The sequence below is a fragment of the Peromyscus eremicus genome, chromosome 10, assembly GCF_949786415.1.
Source record: "Peromyscus eremicus chromosome 10, PerEre_H2_v1, whole genome shotgun sequence".
NCBI classification, from domain to species: domain Eukaryota; kingdom Metazoa; phylum Chordata; class Mammalia; order Rodentia; family Cricetidae; genus Peromyscus; species Peromyscus eremicus.
The window spans coordinates 85,824,920-85,845,199 of record NC_081426.1 but is presented as its reverse complement, the minus strand read 5'-3'; the positions used below and the strand labels follow the sequence as shown (position 1 = coordinate 85,845,199).

General features: G+C 38.6%; 1 long non-coding RNA gene across 2 annotated transcripts in view; it reads right to left on the bottom strand.

Annotated features, from left to right (window-relative positions):
* Nucleotides 1-18,437, bottom strand: part of LOC131920370 (uncharacterized) — a 121,762-nt gene extending 103,325 nt beyond the window's left edge. For both annotated transcript variants that reach the window (XR_009381640.1, XR_009381641.1), the window contains exons 1-2: nt 18,397-18,437; nt 16,753-16,847 (exon numbers count right to left, since the gene is read on the bottom strand). This is a non-coding gene — a long non-coding RNA (uncharacterized LOC131920370). The remainder of the gene's footprint in view (nt 1-16,752; nt 16,848-18,396) is intronic.
* Nucleotides 18,438-20,280: the final 1,843 nt, after the last annotated feature.

Sequence of the window (20,280 nt, the reverse complement as noted above, 5' to 3'; positions counted from 1 at the left end):
ATATTAATTGCAGCAAGTGATTTCAACAACATCTCTTCTGTGTCCAATATCACAATAGGACATGCAAATGAGAATTGGAAAGTATAGAATATTTTAATAACACCATCAATTTGACTTAGTGGACATTCATAGAACATGCCAACTGACAATGATTTTTTTTTCAAGTGTGAATATTTGCCACCAAAGACCATGTTGAAACTAACCCAATTTGCTTCCAACTTTGTATAGATTTAAGTACATGTAAATTCACAAAAGAAATATCTTTGAAAAATTCCTAAATGATTGGAAACTATATGAAAAAAAAGAGAGAGAAGAAGGATTTTTAGTTGCATGAAAATTCATCATATCATTGCCATAACAAGCCTTATGCAGCAAAATTTACCAGACCCAGACTCTATACACCTCTTGAGCTTCTACACATTTAGAACAGACATTCTGAAGCTATGTGGTCTTGTTCATGTAAAATTTTAGAGAGTACAAACTAGAAGCTGCAGAGACAGCTGAGCAGTTAAGAGCATCAGCTGCTTTTCCAGAGGACCTGGGTTCGATTCCCAGCACCCACAATGGCAGCTCACAACCATCTGTAACTCTAGTTCCAGAGGATCTGATGCCTTTTCTGGCCTCGAAGGGAATATATGGTTTACAGACATACATGCAGGCCAAACACTTGTTTTAGAAATACACAATAAAATATAAACACTTTTCGGAGTAGCCACAAACTCTTGGACAGTGACAGAAAGCAAACCAGTGGCTGTTTTGGAACTGGGAAAAGGGAGGCGTGAACAAGCAAAGGTAGAGGCCACGATCATAACAGGGCACACAGAAAATTGAAGGGGTGGCTGACATGTTTGTGACATCAGAGGGAATGATGGCTGCAGGAATGAATACATTTAAAGAGTTGATCAAGTACAGTTTATTAAACAATTAAAACTCAAAAACTATTTTTAAAAATGATACTCTGAATAAACATAAGCAAATCTTGCTCAGAGAAAACAATCTTTGCTCTCCTCTTATGTGCTCACTGAGGGGTCTTCACCAAGTCTTCTGGCTGACTGGTGTGCAGTATGCTCATTTCTATCTGTGTGATTAGGCTGGTGAAATATACAAAAATATCTAGGATTTAAAACTAATTTCTCATTTTATCTTAATTTTCTTACTGCAAATGACCTAATGAAGATTTGCAAAGATTTTTTTATTTTAATTAAGTATATAGTGTGTGTATATATATATTATATAAATGTGTGTGTGCATGTGTGTTATCTGTCTGTACATGTGAATACAGTGCCTGCAGAGTCCAGAAGATACCCTGGAGCTGGTGTTACCAGCAGTTGTGAACCACTTGACATGGATACTGGCAACACAACTCATATGCTCTGGAAAAGCAGTATGAACTCTTGAATGCTGGATCATTATCCAGCCCATTACAAAATTTTTGGTTTAATTTTTTACACTTATTTATCAATTTTTAAAGATTTATTTTATGTATGTGTGTGTGCCTGAGTGTATGTATGTGTAGCAGATACATATAGGTGCTGGTGGACGCCAAAGAAGGCAACAGATCCCCTGTTACAGGAAGTTGTGAGCTGCCAAATGTGGGTGCTGGGAACAAAACTCAGCTCCTCTCCAAGAGCACCAAGTATTCTTGTCCACTGAACTGGTCTTCAGCTCCTTCACAAAGATGTTGCATGAGTCAAGTTTCTCTGGAAGAACAGAACTTACAGAATATACACATGTATATTATATATATATATATATATATATATATATATATATATATATATCCTGTAATAAATTCCATGTATATATTTAAATTGCTTATAGGATGTAGTACAGCTAGTCTAACTACAGCTGTCCACCTGTCCACCAATGGAAAAATCCAAGAATCCAGTAGTAGTTCAGTCCATGAGGCTGCATGTCTCAGCTGCTCTTCAGTGTATGCCAGAATCCTGAAGAAGCATGCTCTAAAGCCAGTGAAGGAATGGATTTCCAGTGGAAACAATCAGGCCAAGAGAGCAAGCTTCCTTCTCCCATGTCCTTTATATAGGCTGCCAGCAGAAGATGTGGCTCATATTAAATGTGGATCTTCCCACCTCAAAAGATTCAGATTAAAAGTGGGTCTTCCCACTTCAAATTGTTTAGTTGACAAAAAAAAATCCCAACAGGTGTACCCAGCTGCTTAGGTTTCAGTAATTCCAGATATAGTCAAGCTGACAATCAAGAATTGTTATCACAGGTGTTAAGAAAAACATCAAGTTCAGCCGTGTCTCAGTCATATTCCTTCCATGAACACCCTTCTGTGATTATCAGCTTTCCTCTTTTTTAAGAAACACCTTTGCCTTTGCATATCTTGTTTCATAATTTATCTTATATGATACTGGCAACTATAGTACTTCACCCTCAAACTATAATGGAGCTTCTGTGTTTTCTATTACAAAAACAGCTAGTAGGTAATTTCTCTATATGGGCACTAAACAGAATTTCCTGGTTAAAGTGTGGTGGTGGGGTCCTGTTGCACATGTGCTGAGACTGTCATCCTTTAATGTGAGGCACATGTGTGTGAGTGAGAAAGGTTGAGCTGAAACAGGAAGCATGAACATAAGTAGCATCTAGATACAATTTCTCAAGGGCATGTTTTGTACATCAAACCAAGTGAGTGCAGACTGCAAAGAAAGGAAATAGTTGAGGATGGAGAGAGAGACGGAGACCTGGAGAGGTAAGAGAAACAAAGGAGAGCAAGGAAAGGGAGGGAGCTAAAGGTCTCTAAAGAGAGGCAAGATGCACTATTAAATCTACTTAAAGACAAACACAGTATTTTAATATCATAGGGGAGAGTCATTAAGTAGCTACATAATTTCTGATTTAGCTCTAGGAATGTAAACTATACACACTGGACAAAGAGATAAGCATCCCCAACCTGCAACTTGCCTCTGCTCAGAGTCCTGAATTATGTGTCTGTCTGATCTGCAATGCTTCATTATCATAGTGATGGAAGTGCCCATAACGTCCCAGGGAAGCTGTTGTACTCACAGATGCCTCAGTGTCTGGGTCTAACTGTTATATTCAGCAATCTCCATTTAGGTAGAACATTATGTACCCACTCTATGGCTATTAGATATGGAAATTTTGCTCCTGTGTTTTTTTAAGAACATAGGAACTAATAAGATCTACAGTAATCATTCAGCCAAGTCCAGATACAATATCATCTCAATCAGTAGCTTACTTTAGCTTCCCACTGAAATGATGACTCTATACTCTATTCTGATTTTTTCAATCAAAACTTAATAAACTTAATATTTAAATATTCACTGTAGTTCCTATCAACAATCTTTATTGCCCAATTTATTTGAGCTTTGAAGAAATTATGTGTGACACTTGCCCTTTTTGTGTTTAGCATACATCACTGCTCATTAGCATGTCAACTCTCACCAAAGACTTTATTTTAGCAAATAAAAGAGAAAGAAGGCCTTGATAGACCCTTGGTGAGAAAGAAGTAGACGGCACTAAGACTGTGTTAATTATCTTGTTTCAAACCATCTGAAATTCAGCTCAGTGTGAACAATCCACAAATCTCTTATATTTAGTTATGAAAGTATATTTTTCAAATAACAGAAAAGCCAAACTCTGAAATGTTTATAAAGCCAAAATTAGTAAGAAGACATTATGTCTCTATTAGTAACTCCAAAGAAAATGGGGCAAAATCCAGGAGAAAGAACCATTCTAGAGACTGCAAATAAGAGCTATTCTGGTTTGTCTACAGAGCTTTTCCTCTGAACTGCAGAAGGCCGTGTGAGCAGCTGCCCTTCCAAGTTTCCACACCAGTGCAGCCTGGGCAATAAGATCAGAGCAGGAGATGAAGAGAGCCCCTGAAGGATACTGTAGATGCTTGTCTCTCTTCTGTCTTGTTCTCACATTATCAATAAGGTTTGTCTGGTCTTGAACGTATTTCACTGAAACAACTAACTGATCACTTCTTCCCAATTATCTTTCCAGTGGGCCACAGTTCCCACAATCGGTACTGTTTTCTGTTTTTCTATTAAGAACACTGGGCAAAATGAACAAGAAAATCATCTTCTTGATCCGAAATGGGTATGGTTCTAGAATTATGGAAAGAATTATAGTAGTCTCAAAAATAGTATTCTCAAAGAAAACCCCAAGAAGTGGCTAGAACTGGAGCCCAATATCATCTACAAATAAAAGTAAATAGACAATGGAATCCTTATTTCATAAATATATATTGGAAAAATAGTCGAAATGTAGTTTTAATTTTTTTACATTGTTTCAAACAATACTGTGATACATTTTACAAGACGAAGGCAAAGGCAATAATAAACACATCTGTGAGATTTATTGTGAAATTTAAATTTTCATCTTGGCAAATGAGCAATTTAGAGGATGCATACATACATAGATACATACATACATACAGTTTAATTACAAATTATTCCAGGCACACTCTAGAAGATTCTAAATTATAATAAAATAATCCTTTATTTAAAAATGATTTTCAATTTCTAAAAAGAAAATGCTTACAGATTTTTTGAGAAGTTGTTTTCTTAGTCACAAAACATAAATCTGGGAAAGAACTGCTGAAGACAAAATTCTTCTCTACACAGAATGCTTGCTACTCATTTTCACAACATGTAGTCACCCAGGAAATCCTTTCATCAGGGGGACAGATAAAAACTTCTGTCCTATGAATCCTGTGCATGCCCACCCTCCTCTCCCCTGATCCTGTGCATCCCCACCCTCCTCTCCCCTGACCCTGTGCATCCCCACCCTCCTCTCCCCTGACCCTGTGCATCCCCACCCTCCTCTCCCCTGACCCTGTGCATCCCCACCCTCCTCTCCCCTGATCCTGTGCATCCCCACTCTCCTCTCCCCTGACCCTGTGCATCCCCACCCTCCTCTCCCCTGACCCTGTGCATCCCCACCCTCCTCTCCTCTGACCCTGTGCATCCCCACCCTCCTCTCCCCTGATCCTGTGCATCCCCACTCTCCTCTCCCCTGACCCTGTGCATCCCCACCCTCCTCTCCCCTGATCCTGTGCATCCCCACCCTCCTCTCCTCTGACCCTGTGCATCCCCACCCTCCTCTCCTCTGACCCTGTGCATCCCCCCCTCCTCTCCCCTGACCCTGTGCATCCCCACCCTCCTCTCCTCTGACCCTGTGCATCCCCACCCTCCTCTCCTCTGACCCTGTGCATCCCCACCCTCCTCTTACCCTTCCTCCCCTTGTTCCTTGATTCTTACACCACCTCCCTTTTTTAATCTCCCATTTTGTCTTTTCCCTGAAACAAAATCCACTGAGTCATATCGTAACTACTTGTATTCATAAACATCAAAAGGATGGCAGCCCGTTTAGTATCCTGCAGATGAACATGCACTAGAAAGTGGCACTGGCAACTGGGCGCTTGCTGCCCACTGGGCACCAAGCAGCGATGTGCTAAAGCTCCAGCATGCTGCTCCATAGAGAAGAATGGCATTCATTACAGTTGTATCAAAACCAAATCATGTACCAACTGTCTGTCTCTGTGAGTATTTGGACAATCATTTATCTAGCTTTCATTCATCCCGTCACAGCCTCTACCCTTCAGTTCTAACCAATGTCCAGTTTTCCCCTTGTCTGTGTATGCGTTCTCCTCTCCTTTCTGTTTTAGTTTCATTTTCTCATACCAGCCCAAAGGACACTATGAAAATGAAGCAATGCCTATGTAAAGAGGAACATGAAGAAAGCATATATGCATTTTATAAAACTTCCCTGCAGCTTTTGATGATGTTTCGTTTCTGACACGCGATTGATAGCTATCACTAGAGAACTAGAGTTATGGACTCTTCATTTGCCAAGGACCTAAAAACGTACTCCTAATGAATTTCAACTAAAACTTACAGGCCATATATGGGAACTCAGGGTTCAAAGAAAGTTATATAACCCCAGTTCTCAGAGCTGGTTTGTGTCTGGAAGCTCTGTGATCCAAGGAACTTTCCAAATTTTCTTTGAAAATTTCAATTTTCTAAATAATATTTTATTAATTCTTTAAGAATATCATATAACTTATTTTGATCATATGCTTCTCTCCCCAACTCCTCTCATAGGCATCCTCTACAGCCTCCTTGCCTACCCACCCACTCCTCTTTTTTCTTGCCCCATCTGATCTAGTTTGTGTGCCCAATAACTCTTGGGAGTGTGGTTTTCCCTGGAGTGTTTCATCCTACCAGGAGACCTGTCATAAAGGAAAGCTGACTTTCCCTCTCCCAGTACTAGAATTCTGCTAAAATGTACGTAATAGTAAAAAGACTTTTAATGACTTACAGCTATGTTATCTCCCAACCCTCACCAGAGGAGTCTCTTCTTGCAATAGATGGCATCTAACATAGAGGATCTTAATTGATTAATGTACAGAGAGTAAAATTTCAATCTTAAGTATACAAAACACCACTAGCTTCCTCGGTGTTCAGATTTACAATGACTGAGGAATAAGGCTGCAATTGCATAGTTTCCTATCCAGCATTCACCAATGTCCTAAGGAAATGGCAATTCACAGCCTCTCATTTCACACTTCATTCACACTCATAATGCAGAGGTATCCTGCCCCCATCTACTGCCCAGATACACTCTAACTTGTTATGCTAGCCATCTCTCTAGTTTACCCTCTGCACTCCCAGCGTGCCTCATCTCATTTTAACTTTCCCCAGCACCTCAGCAATGAAATGGAAATGGTGGCTAAGTACGACATTCCACCAAAGAGGGTCTGGCCTTCCCATCTACAGACAGAACCTTTTAGGTTTGTTAGCAAATGGGAGCAGCTCCGAAAGGAAGGCTAGAATTCAAGTTACTCCTCCCCCCAATGCATTTTAGTAGTCTAGACTTCGTTCTTCATGTGGTCTTAAGAATTTCATGTTCCATGGGGTCAAAGCAACAAATAGCTGATCACAGGCATCCTCTGTGTCCGTGGCACTGCCTTATTTGATGGCAGAGGGCAGGACACTGGCACTGTCTTGCTGGTTCTGCCTGGTTCTGAAAATGGAAGTCTGGCTATTTTACCCTACAGCTTTAGGAGAAGAAGACAATAATCTAACAAGCATGGTGTTAAGGTCAACCTTCAAACTGGGTCTGCATTCACTGACGATGACCCTCCCACCGTTAAACCCCTAGCCTCTCCCACATCTTGTAGGAATGTCAAGCAGCCAGGGTTAGAGCCCTGAAGTCTGCTCTTGCTGTATTCTCTACAATAGTGTGAAGAGAATTTAATTCCACTTTATGAAGGCCATGTTATCCTCCATATCTAGAGGGGGAAGAAATGGAATTACATGATGCAATGATGTGTACCTGTGATTTCAGCATTTGGGAAGTGGAGAATAAAAAGTTTGAGATCATCCTTGCCTGCACAGAGACTTCCAAAACAGTGTAGGCTGTTAAGGTCTGGCCTCAAAAATCCCAAAAAAGACAGAATGGATTCTTCGGTGAATTTAAATCTGGAAAGCTTGATATCAACTGTATTTTAGAAGTCAATTGTTGCACTATAAATTTTCAAAATTCTTCTAAAGGTCCAGTTATTTCAATCAAATTATTTCTAGAATATGAAAACATGTTTTTTGTAAATCTTTACATTGCATTTGGCGATCAACAAATTGCATTCACACATTCCTTTACCAACACTGTTTTCAAATATTGCTGCATTATGATTAAGCTTCCTAGGTCCAGTGCAAAGCCATAGACAACCAGAAGAGAGTAATTAGACTATGAAAATTTAAGATTTTAGTCCTACAAAGGATGATGACAAGAGGATAAAAAGTTGATACTTCCAAACAAGAGAGTTCGTAAGGAATTAACTTTCAAAATATAAGCAAGTATCAGTCAGTAACAAAAACCAAAAAGAAAATGGAAAATAAGTGAAGAATGTCAATAGACACTTCTCTAAAGAAGATACGATCAATGGTAAATAAGCACATGACAGTATTTTTCTTGTTCCCATAGGGAACTACAGATAAGAATGTAGTTAAAATGTCTGTTGTAAAAAATAAACAATATTGAAAATAAGAGCTGGGGAGGATGAGGAAAATTGGGGACCCTTGTGCAATTGTTGATGGGAATGTAAAATGATACATCTGCTATGGAAGACAGAACGGCAAGTCCTTAAAACTTAAATTTAGAATTGCCACATGAACCAGCAATGCTACTGCTAGCTACACTCCAAAATGAATAGGAAGCATGGGCTCAAACAGATATGTGTACGCTAATGTTCACAGTAGCATTACACACAGTAGTCAAAGTTGGAAACAAGCCAAATGTCCATCAACAGATACATGGATACACAAAACATGGTGTGCACATGCTGCCTGAAAAAACGGTGGAATTCTGCTACAGCATGGATGATCTTCATGAGCAATATGCTAGTGAAATATGTCATGCACAAAAGGACAGCCACTGTATGATTTGACTCATACAAGGTAGCTGGAAGAATCAAATTCATACAAACAGAGTATAGAATAGTATTACCAAGGCTGTGGAAAGGGGGTAACAGGAGTCAAGTTTAAGATATAAACAGTTCTAGAAATGAATGGTAATGACAGTTATACAACATGAAGGTGCACAATGCCACTGAGCTGTTACTATAAGACTGCTTAGGTTGTACATGTCCTGTCACAGCAAACAAGTCTGTCCTGTGGATATCCACCACCTTGAGCTAGTACAACTACATCTAATACTGCATCATACAACATACTTTTCATCTAACATACAACCATTAGCGTGTATGTTAACTATTAACCCTAATACTGTTAGCCCTTCTCCAAATCCACATATCTCACATGTCTTCTACTTGTTTGTTTGGTTTTTTTTTTTTTAATTTTTTAGAAAACCCGAATTGATAGTATTCAGAGTCACTTGGTTTTCAACACAATTTAGATATTCCTAAAATACACACCAATATTTTTATAACTTTAACAACTTTAAAATCCAGTGATCAAGAGTCTAAAGTTGTCTCATTACTCCCATGTGACATCAGTGTATTGTATAAACAGGAAGTGATGGATGAATATGAACAATTCAAGAACAAAAGAGAGATAGTGAATGATACATGGCAAGAGTCTCCTTAGAAAGCCCCCAAAACAGTCTTAATGTAGATTTTTATCTTGCTACCAAGAGAACAAATAACAATAAAGAATATGCATTTTTATGCTGATACACCCTTGATAACCAGGTTATTTATCATTAAATGTGACGTATTATCTATAAAGCAATACTACCAAGTTTCTCTATTCCATGCCTAAACAACTAAAATCATATTCATTTTAATCTTTAGAATCTTCGATAATCTAAAAAGATTTTTTTAACCACTGAGATTGATGCTTTTCTCACTAGCCCCTGTCTGTCCTCTTTGTCACATCTCTGTTAGAAAAATGGGCATGACCCCAAGTGCAGTTCTGAGATCATTGCACTGTAAAGATATCCATCTGCTCTTTCATTGTCTTTCTTCCATATCTCACTGGGCTTGGGACTTCCAGACACATTTCTGTTACTGCCACTGCTACAGAGCCAAGAACTCCATGGACAAACAAACTGTAGTACAAGCTACTGCCTTATGTGTGCTCCAAAGACTTGTCCTTGCCTGGATCCAGAACTTTTACTGTAGAGAGAGTGTAGAATGTTCACCAGGAAGTAAAATGTACCTGATATTGGATTTGGTACCAAAACAGCTTTTTAAAAGATGAATATCAGGTATCATAAAACAAAGTTCATCAAATTTTTAATGAATATGGCATTTAAAACCCTCCCACACCTAATGTGGTGATACTTCAGAAATGGTTATTTTTCGTGAATGTTTTAAACAGCTTCAACCTCATATATTCTACTTGACATAAAATTGAGGACAAACAGTATATATGATACATGAAAAGACATTATTTTGTTTATTCTTTTCTAGGGTATAGTTGCAGGGCAGTTCATAGAGTAACAGCATCCCTGTTGAGATGAAGTGTATTTTCTTTCCCAATGAGTAGACACTCCACAAAGGATTCTGGATCAATTACTTCTGAGTTCCTAGCTCTTAAAAGCAAATGTCTGTAGAATGTGTGTGTGTGTGTGTGTGTGTGTGTGTGTGTGTGTGTTATTTTTACATTTAACTATGTGTAGATATATGCATGTGAGTGCAGCTAGTTGAGAAGGTAGAAGAGGGCATTAGCTTCCCTGAAGCTGGAGTTATAGGTGATTGGACTTGCTAGATCTGAGTGCCGAGACCTGAACTCGGGTCCTGTGCGAAAGCCATAGATGCACTTAATTACTGAACCACCTCTCCAACCCCCAGAAGAGTATTCCTTGATATCATCTATTTTCAAAACCAGGAAACTATGCAGGTTTTCCAATTAACCAGATGTCTATAGAACAGAAAAGTGAAATAGCAGTTGTGAGATTAGATTGGGCCAACTTCACACAAACTAAAGTCTTTTAAAAAGAGGAATCTTCAATCGAGGAACTGACTACATCACATTGACCTGGGGACGTAACTGTGGGGCATTTTCTTGGCTGCTGATTGATGTGGAAGGGCCCGTCTTACTGTGGGCACTGACCTCTGGGAGCGTGGTCCTGGGGTTTATGAGGAAGAAAGCTGAGCAAGCCATGGAAAGGCAGCATAGTCTCCGCTTTAGTTCTCTCTTCTGGGTTCCGCCTTGGCTTCCCTCAGTGACGGGCTGTAACCTGGAAGTCAAATCAACCTTTTCCTCTCCTAGTTACTTTTGGTCATGGTATTTTATCACAGAAACAGACAGTAAACTAAGACAGTGCTGTGTCCTGAAATACATTTATCCAAGTATCACAAAGTGTTCTGAACATGTCATGGAGTAGATCAGCTAGACTTGGGAACCGAAACCGAACAAGATATCTTTTAAAAATGTGTAATTTCATGGCATAAAGAGGCAAGTGTAAAAATGTGATGGCAATTTCCCCGGGGCTACTATGAATAAAACCCAAATCAATAACACACTCTTGCACTGTGGATGAAACAACAGATGTCATTCCTTGAGTGCACCTTGTGGAGTGTGCTCCCCCAGCTGCACCTGGTGGAGTGTGCTCCCCGAGCTGCACCTGGTGGAGTGTGCTCCCCGAGTTGCACCTGGTGGAGTGTGCTCCCTGAGCTGCAGCTTGTGCAGTGTGCTCCCCGAGCTGCACCTTGTGGAGTGTGCTCCCCCAGCTGCACCTTGTGGAGTGTGCTCCCCGAGCTGCACCTTGTGGAGTGTGCTCCCCGAGCTGCACCTGGTGGAGTGTGCTCCCCGAGCTGCACCTGGTGGAGTGTGCTCCCCGAGCTCTCGCCTGACTCCAGCTTCCCACTGCGTCACTGCTGAGAATGAGGCCAGTGGAGACTGTGGCCCTTCACAGGACGGTGCTGTTGGCTTGGGTCGCCATCCCTTCTACCACCTCAGAAGTACCCTTGCCTCTACAGACAAGCAACGTCTACATCTGCAGCAAGAGTCACCACAAAGCTCTTTTTCCTTTCGCCATCTCAGGAATAGGTTTAATTATCCAGTCCTGAGCCCTGCCAGCAGAGATGTGTCTACATTGGTGTACTTTTTTAAATTATAGAAGTTATTTCATCCTGCAGCCAAGTTTGGAAACTGCTGATCCAAGAAACTTCCACTGTGATTGATTCCACCCAGCTAAGCTAGTGAACAGTCAAGCACAACACCTGAACTGGGGGCGGGAGGTGGGGGTGGATTGAGAAGATTCCTGGTCCCTGATCTTTTCCACCCTTGTGTCTCTGGAATGACTTTTCAATAAGACAAGAAAGGGACTACGTCAGAAGGTTAGCCATCATTCATCTGGTCAATCCAAGTGAATGACAGTATTTCTTTCTCTGCACAGTGTCCAGTCTCAGCAGAAGCCGTTCATTCCAAGTTCACACAGGTCAATTGATAAGCTGTGTTATAATAATTCTGGAACACTATTACATGGGAATGAAGTATCCACCTAATATAACCTCCTTCCTGGGCAGGATTTTATGTTACCTCATTTAGGCTTTCCATAGGCCTACTCTTCTTGGAGTGATTAATAATTAACATCTTGGGGCTAGAGTGACAGCTCATCGGCTGCTCTATAGAAGACTCAGGTTCGATTCCCAGCACCCACAGGGCAGCTCACATCTGTCTGCAACACCAGTCCAAGGGGATCTGAGATCCTCTTCTGTTCTCCTCAGGTACTAGGCATGCACATGGTACACAGATCCACATGCAAGCAAAACATCAACATACATTAAAATAAATAAAAGCAATTTTTGAAATTAACATTTCAATTATGTTTTACTGTCTTTTTTTCTTAAGACCAGAAGTTTCTTTAACGTGAGAGCTCTTTTCTTTCTTCTCCCTGATCTCCTCTCCCATTTTATTCCCTTCTAGCTGAGTTTTGTAGAAACATAGGTGCTCAGTTAAGAACAAATCAAAATATGACATGAATCACATATTCAAAGTTTTGTATTCTTTTTTCAATGAAAATAAGGCCCAAAATTCCAAAAATCAATCCAAATACACTCTTTTCAGTTAAAAAAAAAAAACCAAATTCAAAATCTAGTATTATCACTGCTCTCACATCCACAGGGCATCAAAACTGTTCCCTAGCTACTCATAGCCAGAGTGCTCTTTATTGTGCAGCAGAAGTGAATGTCCGTCAGAATGCTGGCAATACTTTAAGTCAGGTGGGAAACATGCTACAATAAAGCCAAATATAGACTCCCAAAGGCTCCAGACTGCATAGATTAATAAGTATTTTGTGCTTTGAAGATTTGCACCAGTCACTGAAGACTTCTTCTACTGGTTCTTCTTGATTTACCCTTAATAGGAGAATGAAATTATGGTCATTCATGAACAGAAGAAATTTGATACTTACTAGTCTGTTTTGTGTGTGCTCAGTTTTGTCTGAATCACTTTTATTCAATATGTAACTAGCTTCCATATGGTGGACTTTGGGTTGGATTAAAAAACCACCACAACCAGGCTTGATGGTGTATGTCTGCAATCATAGTCCTTGGGAAGCAGAGGTAGAAGGACCAGAAGTTTGAGGCCACCCTCAGCTTCTTACCAAGTTTAACGCCTGCATAGGCTGCATGAAAAAGTCCCACCTCACCCTTCCCTAATAAGGAATCACTATGATTTTTTAAAGCCTATTTTTAAAAATTAATATTAATAAGGATTAAACTACTGAGTAGTATTGGCAGTGATGTTCTCTGTAATTTAAAACTCAAAAATACAAATTCTTCCATGACATAAACTTCAAAATAATTTTATGTGTCATGCTAGATCATCAGTCTCTTGAGGCAACTCAAGACAAGCTCTCAGAATGCCGACAGAGGACAGGTCGACAATGAAACCGAGTAATGAGTAAGCTCTGAAAATATGTAGTTCAGTTTGGTTCCAACTGACAACAACAACAATAACAACAACAAAATAATGTAATAATAGTAGTAACAAATGTTCAGCTGTAATGAACTGAAAATCAGTGGCCCTTCCCTTCATATAAATGTTAAAATCTCAACCCTATTGAGATAGTAATAGGAGGCTTGGCCTCTGGTGAGTGATTGGGTAACATCAGTAGGGCCCTTATAAATGGAATTAATATTTCAATAAAAGGGCCCCAGAGAGTTCCATCGCCCTGTCAGAAACAACAGTCTGAAACCTGGCAGAGAATCTTTGGAAGTCAACTGAATCAGAGTCCTAACTACTGATTTGTAACCCCCGGAACCAAGAGAAATAAAATTCTGTTATTTATGTTACTTGGTCTATAATATTTTGTTGCTATAAACTGAACTGGCTAAGATACAGGACTCACTAAAAATTTTTCTAAGTTTTGCACTTATGTCTTAAATTTATTGTGGACTTATACTTTAGACATTTAAAAAATTATATTAAAAATAGACTATCAAAATATTCAAACGGGTGAAATAAAATACTCATGTGTTCACTTGTTGAATATTTTTGTTATAATTATTTTATTAAAATTGATATAACAATGGGAGATTTTTAAATCCCTTCTTCTCTGTCTTTTTTTTTCAATCTTTTAAAACAAGTGAGAGAGGGTCCTAATTTTATAAAGAGGAGAAATCTGGCAAACAATGACAAAGCCTGACACATTGTAAACATTTGATATGAGAGAATGAGAAAAGGAGAAGCTACAGCGAACTTGGTGGTTTTGTTCCTGATATAATTCTGTTGCTATGGTTTTACTCTGTCTCTGTGAATGGTACATCCAGACGGTCCTTGGAGTGCCACTTAGCATCTCTCTCTTCCTCCCCACATACCTCCTCCTTCTCTAGACTGTACCCAGGTTACAGTAAATTCTTCCTGGTATTATATGAGAAATACTGCTCACACAATTCACAATTCTTCAGCTCTGTTATTAATACCCTCATTTGACTGTCCACTATTTCTCAGGTATTTCACATAGACAGCATCTCAAATATGGTTCTGTCTTCTTGCTAGATTTTATTCCAGAGTATTTTTCTCCTTCAGAATCAAGGATTTACAATTTGAGATAGAAATTTAATCATGTCTCAGCTCTCCTCTGTTTTCAAGGTAATTCCAAAATGTCTGTCATGAATTTAGGGGTTCAACATTGTCTGGCCTTGCCACCAACAGCTGCCTTGTTCCCTGCATTTACACACATGACTGTTCTTTAATTTATGGACCACAGGATTTATTTCTAGGATCTAGTTATATACCTGAACCATGTCTGGCACATCACTACACACAAAGTAATGGGTGATAAATTTATCTTAGTGGATGTACAGAAGAAATAGATGAATGAAATGTAACATAACAATATAATGGCATAGCAGATGGAAATCTAGATAGACTGTTCCTGATACGCCATGTAAAATACGTGATCATTTGCCTCAAGAAATAACCACTAGTCAGTACCATTGCATAATATCTAAAGAACTTGACACCACATACTTCCATCACAGAACACAGAAGAATCAAGGTGGTACTGACAAGAAAGTTTCCTCTTCAATTGCCTACCTATGAACCCTGCATGCTACAATAATGATCAGCATGGCAAAATGTGTCCATGGGTAAAATAGTGGCATGGATGTTATTAGGTAACCAACAATGATCTGAATGGAAAGCCCATTTCATAGGAGGAAACACATGCCTGGCTGTGTACATACGACCAAAAACCAATGGTTAGGGATCGATCTCATATGTCAGATGAACCTACTATTATTATCTTGTTAAATGGACATAGTATCAAACTATCCTCTAAATATGTATCTCTATACCCATAGGACAGAGCTCTCAAATGTTATCAGAGAAAATCCTTCGTGCAGTGGATAGTGGCAAATGCAGAAACTCACAAGTGGTAAAAGTGTAAAGAAAGAGTAAGTGCCAGTGGAGTTCTCAACAACAAAGGTTACATCTATATCACAACCCTTCCCCCAAGGTGCAGAGGCCAACTCAGAGGAGTAGGCAGAAAGACTGTTAGAACAAGAGGTCAGGGAGCACCAGAGTGAAGGTGTCTCATGGACATGACAGAATCACTACTCTCATGAACTCACAGCAGCTGGGGTTGTCTATACAAGATCCATACAAGACCAAGCCAGAAAACATTCCAGCATGGAGAGGGAGGAGGCTTATCAGCCTCCACTCCTAGCTGCAAAGCTACTGATAAGTAAGAACTTCTTGCGAGGAAGAGTCAGTTTTGTTTAAGGTTGTGGGTCCTTATAGGTCAACCAAGCTCCAGTGGATGGCCTCACACCTGAGTACATGGGCAGCACACATTGAACTCAGTTGGCAATGAGCAACTGGGGAGGGAGAGGGAGGGAGAAGGAGCATGGAGGATGGATCTGAGAGGAGTTAGGAGGTAGAATGAGGATGAATATAATCACCATACATAGTATGCATTATGAAATTCTCAAAGAATTAATAAAAATGTTATGTTTTGTTTTTTAATACGGAAAATGCTTCAATATCAGAACTCTTTAGGCATCTCAAATTAAAACAGGAAACTTCTCTTTTACAAGATATGATGTAGTGTATGGGTTGACTATATAGCTTCAAAAGATGTGTTGAAGTTCTGGGGTTTCTATTCAGAATGTGACCTTCCTTAGGAATAGTCATTGCAGACAGTTGAGATAAGGTCACACAGAAGGAGGACAATCATGTAATTCGGGTAACTGGTGTCTGCACAGAACACCTTGTAAAGATCAAAGCAGAGACTGGAGTGACAGAGCTGCAAACTGAAGAAAGGAAACGTTGAGAGCCGCCATCAGATGCTGAAAGGCAGACTGTACCAAAATCTCAGGGCATGTATGGTCCGCCCGACCCTTGATTTTAGAATCCTGGTCTGTAGTCTATGACTGAGAGAATAAATCGCTGTTGTTTTAAGCAACCCAGTTTATTTGTACCTTGTTCAGCAGGCCTCGGAAGCTAACACAAACATTACTAAACATAGGAGAAACTTTTAAGAGGAGGTCGGATGAGCAAGAGGACACGGGTGGTGTGGTCATGTAGGAAAAGGGTCTCACTGAGATCAACAGGTTCTCGGGAGAAGCTGGCAAAGATGAGGTTCTACTCTGCAATGCTTGCTAAGCTTGGAGAGCAGAGGAGCCTGGGGACTAAAGTTTAGTGTGGAAACAAAAGAAACCCATGTTTGTGATCATTCCGGAAGAATTAAATAGATTTTCTCTGAACTTCAATGGAAACGTTATCGAGTGAAACTCAGGGTTTATTGAAATTCAGATGTGAGGGCTGCTGATTGGTCCCCAGTACCAACCTCTTAGGGTTCATAACCTCCTGTAGCTCTGGCTCCAGGACATCTGGTACATTCTCTGGACTCCGTGGCATCTGTGCATGCACATACACACACAACTAAAATTAAAGATAAATTTTAAAAAAACTGAAATTAAGATGTTTACCATGAAGCATTTAAATTTCCAAATGCTTCCCTGAAGCATGTTTTATATAATATCAGTTTACGGTTTTGTTTTGTAACAAGGGAATACAACATGAGTGTCTCCTACTGGGCTGCGGGGAACTGAGGTTTAGCTCACCTATGGTTGTTTTTCATCCCAGGGGAGTGATAGGTGGAGTTTTGATTTTACATTGCCAAATTTTAGAACTTGTACACAGTTTCTACAATTCTTCACTAGTTAATTGGCCACATGACATCCCTTTCTGAATTATTTATTCTCATCCATCTTTAGGTTGGCTGAATTTTCTCAATAAAAGTGTCTTTCCTCCTTTCCTGTATTAGTAGCCCAATTGTTCTAAGTTTCTACATTCTTGGTCATAGTTCCTCTCTAATATTTAAACTTGAAACATAATTTAGCTAGAAATATGATTCTTTGGTCATACTTGGTTTTTCTCAAAATACCACAGATGTTGCTATGGTAGCTGTTACTCACTGAAATTAGATCATATTTATTCCCCTGGTTTTTAAAAAGCATCCAGGATAATGTTATGTTTTTTTTTTCATTATTCTCTTAGTTTAGTAAATTTATTAAGAAGTAATTTGGTATCAGTCATTAGATCTCAGTCTGTCCTGGGTCACCACATGCCATTTTGATTTGAAAATTCAATTATATTTTCTTTTAAAGAAAAAACATATTCACTTATCTTTATACATATTCTCTTTTTCTGGAGTTACAGTTATGCACAGGTTTGTGCCCATGACATTATTATATTTGTGCATATTCTAAGTTTCTGTAGTTCCAATACATCTACCCATGTTTACTCTCATCTTCCATTATTCCTTTAATTTATTTACATAATTAATTAATTTAATTACTTCTTCCATTATTTCTTTTATAATTCTAAGTCTTTTTGTTGTTTTATAATTTTTGTATCATTGTGTCTCCTTTGAATGCTCTCTTTTTTTGTAAATGTTACATATGACTATATATAGCTATAGATAAGTATATATAAGTAAATATACATGCAATTTTCAGTTTGAGAATATGGACAACTGTGTGTCAGATAATTATCTGTCTTTTGGATGACTATTTCTGTGATATATGTCTAACATTTATAAGCATTTGCTATTTGCAGACACAGTTTCTGCTAATTATCTCATTTACTATAGATGCTTCATTTGCTTTGCATATGTTATTTTACTTCTTTATATTTGCATATTCTGTCCTGATTATTAGTCATCTTTGAAGGAGTGGGATGCACTACTTCTTAGAGATTATAAAGCTACTTGGCCAGAGTGAAGTTTAAACATACTCTGTGGGTCTCGTATTCAACATACTTCCAAAAAACTACAATGATTTATTATGCTGTCAGACTACTTACTTCTGTGTTTCTGTGGTCAGGATGACACTTCAAAGCTTCAATTTATTGCAACCTATAGCCTTTACTACGTCTTATCCCCTCTGCATTCTATTCTACTTCTAGCTGTGACAAATTCATTACTCACCTCTCTTGCCTTTGTGCCAAGTTCAGTCTCAGAACAGGGGCTGCAAAGGCAAACACAGAAGGACCATACATATAACAGTAAAAGCATATAATTAAAAGTAAAACATATAATAGATGCAAGTGACAAATAATACAAAGTCCAGAAATTTTGTTCATGTTTCATACAGTCAATGAAATAGTTACTAAAACATTTGATAAAATACAGTTTAGGTTATAGCTATCTTGAAAAATAAAATGAGTTTAAAATTACATTTTCATTGTCTTGCCTCCAGAAATATAGAATATATGCATAAAATAATGCCAGTGGGAAGTGTGCAACATGTTAATTGTGATGACCTCTGAGCCCCATAAAAATTATAGGCGACATTTAATTTTCTTCATTATGATTTCATTGAATCTTCTAAGCTGTTACCATTAGACGTGAGTCTTAAAATATGGACAAGTAAAATTCTATGAACAGTGGAAAAGAAAAAAAACATAGTTCTTTAGAGTGAACATTTTTATTTATTACTGTAATGTTACTTTGGAAATCAGAAAAGGAAAGACAGAAATATTCATCTCATGACATGCTTTCAGGATGATGAGTCCTGAACCTCCTGTTTAAACAGGCCCCTTCACCAATCACATGGTTACATTATCAGGCTAGAAGAACAGTCAATCTAAACATGAGGAGATGTGACGTGCCTAGTATGATTATGAAAAAGAGTGGCAAATTAAAATTATCAAATATCAAAGAAATCATATATTTTAAGGTTATAAATTTTCTCCCTTTGTATTTTATATTTTAGTATGTTAAATAAAATATAGTAAACTAAGCACTTGGATACTCAATACCTCCAACACACATGCCAAAAATACTAACAATAGCAGTAAGTATAATAAATAAGTGTCTGAAGCACTTTCATAATGAAATTTATTCTATAACTTAGTCTTAAGCAGCCAGAAATTGTTAGATATAATATGATTTTCAGCAAAACAAAAGACCATCTAGTAAAGAAATAATTTAGTTCCTAGTTGATTGTATTATAGAATACCAAACATTGATATTATAGAAAAACAAATGAGTTCTCAGTTTAATAAAACTGGTACTGCATGCTCAGGTTTTAGATGAAGAATTGTAGAGACTCAGATTTATTTTTAATTTCTATTTTATTTATTATTATTGTGTATGTGTCAGAGAGAGTGTGGGCATACATGTGCCATTGTGTCTATGTAGAAATCAGAGGCCAACTTTAAAGAGTCTGTTCTCTCCTTGCACTGTGGGGATGTGGGGTATCAAACTCAGGTTTCCAAGCTCATACACCCAGCACTTTTCCCACTGAGCTATCCCATCAGCTCCAGTCTTATCAACACTCTCAAAACAATACTTGGATAAAATTGTAGAAGACAGAAGTTAGCACCATTTATTACTGTGCTGGATATCAGTCAAACTTCATAATTCCATAATACCTCTGCAAAGCATTGAATTAGCTTTCTGAAAGAAATTCTTCAAACATCTAATTGTCTTAGAAAAGCATCTAAGATATATTTCTCACATTATCTTTAAAAACAGCTGTTTTATTTCAGAGATTGCTTTTAAGAGCTATTGTGAACCATTTCACTATTAAAATGTCCTATACACTTACTTCCACATCATAGGTATATACACAGAATTTTTCACAGCCTGAGTTCTTCTCCGGGAGCCTACACCTTAATGCTCTCTGGTGCTGTCCAGAGGTGCCTGCTCTCCTTCACAGAGGTGAGGTCAGCTAAGAGATCCTCAACCCACCGAGCACTCAGGTCTGTGTCAGCAACCACCAACGGCAGGGTTTATGACAAATGAGGAGCCCGGCTTCCAGCTGAATTTAGTTTAGTTATTTTTGTTTTAATGTATGTGTGAATCAAT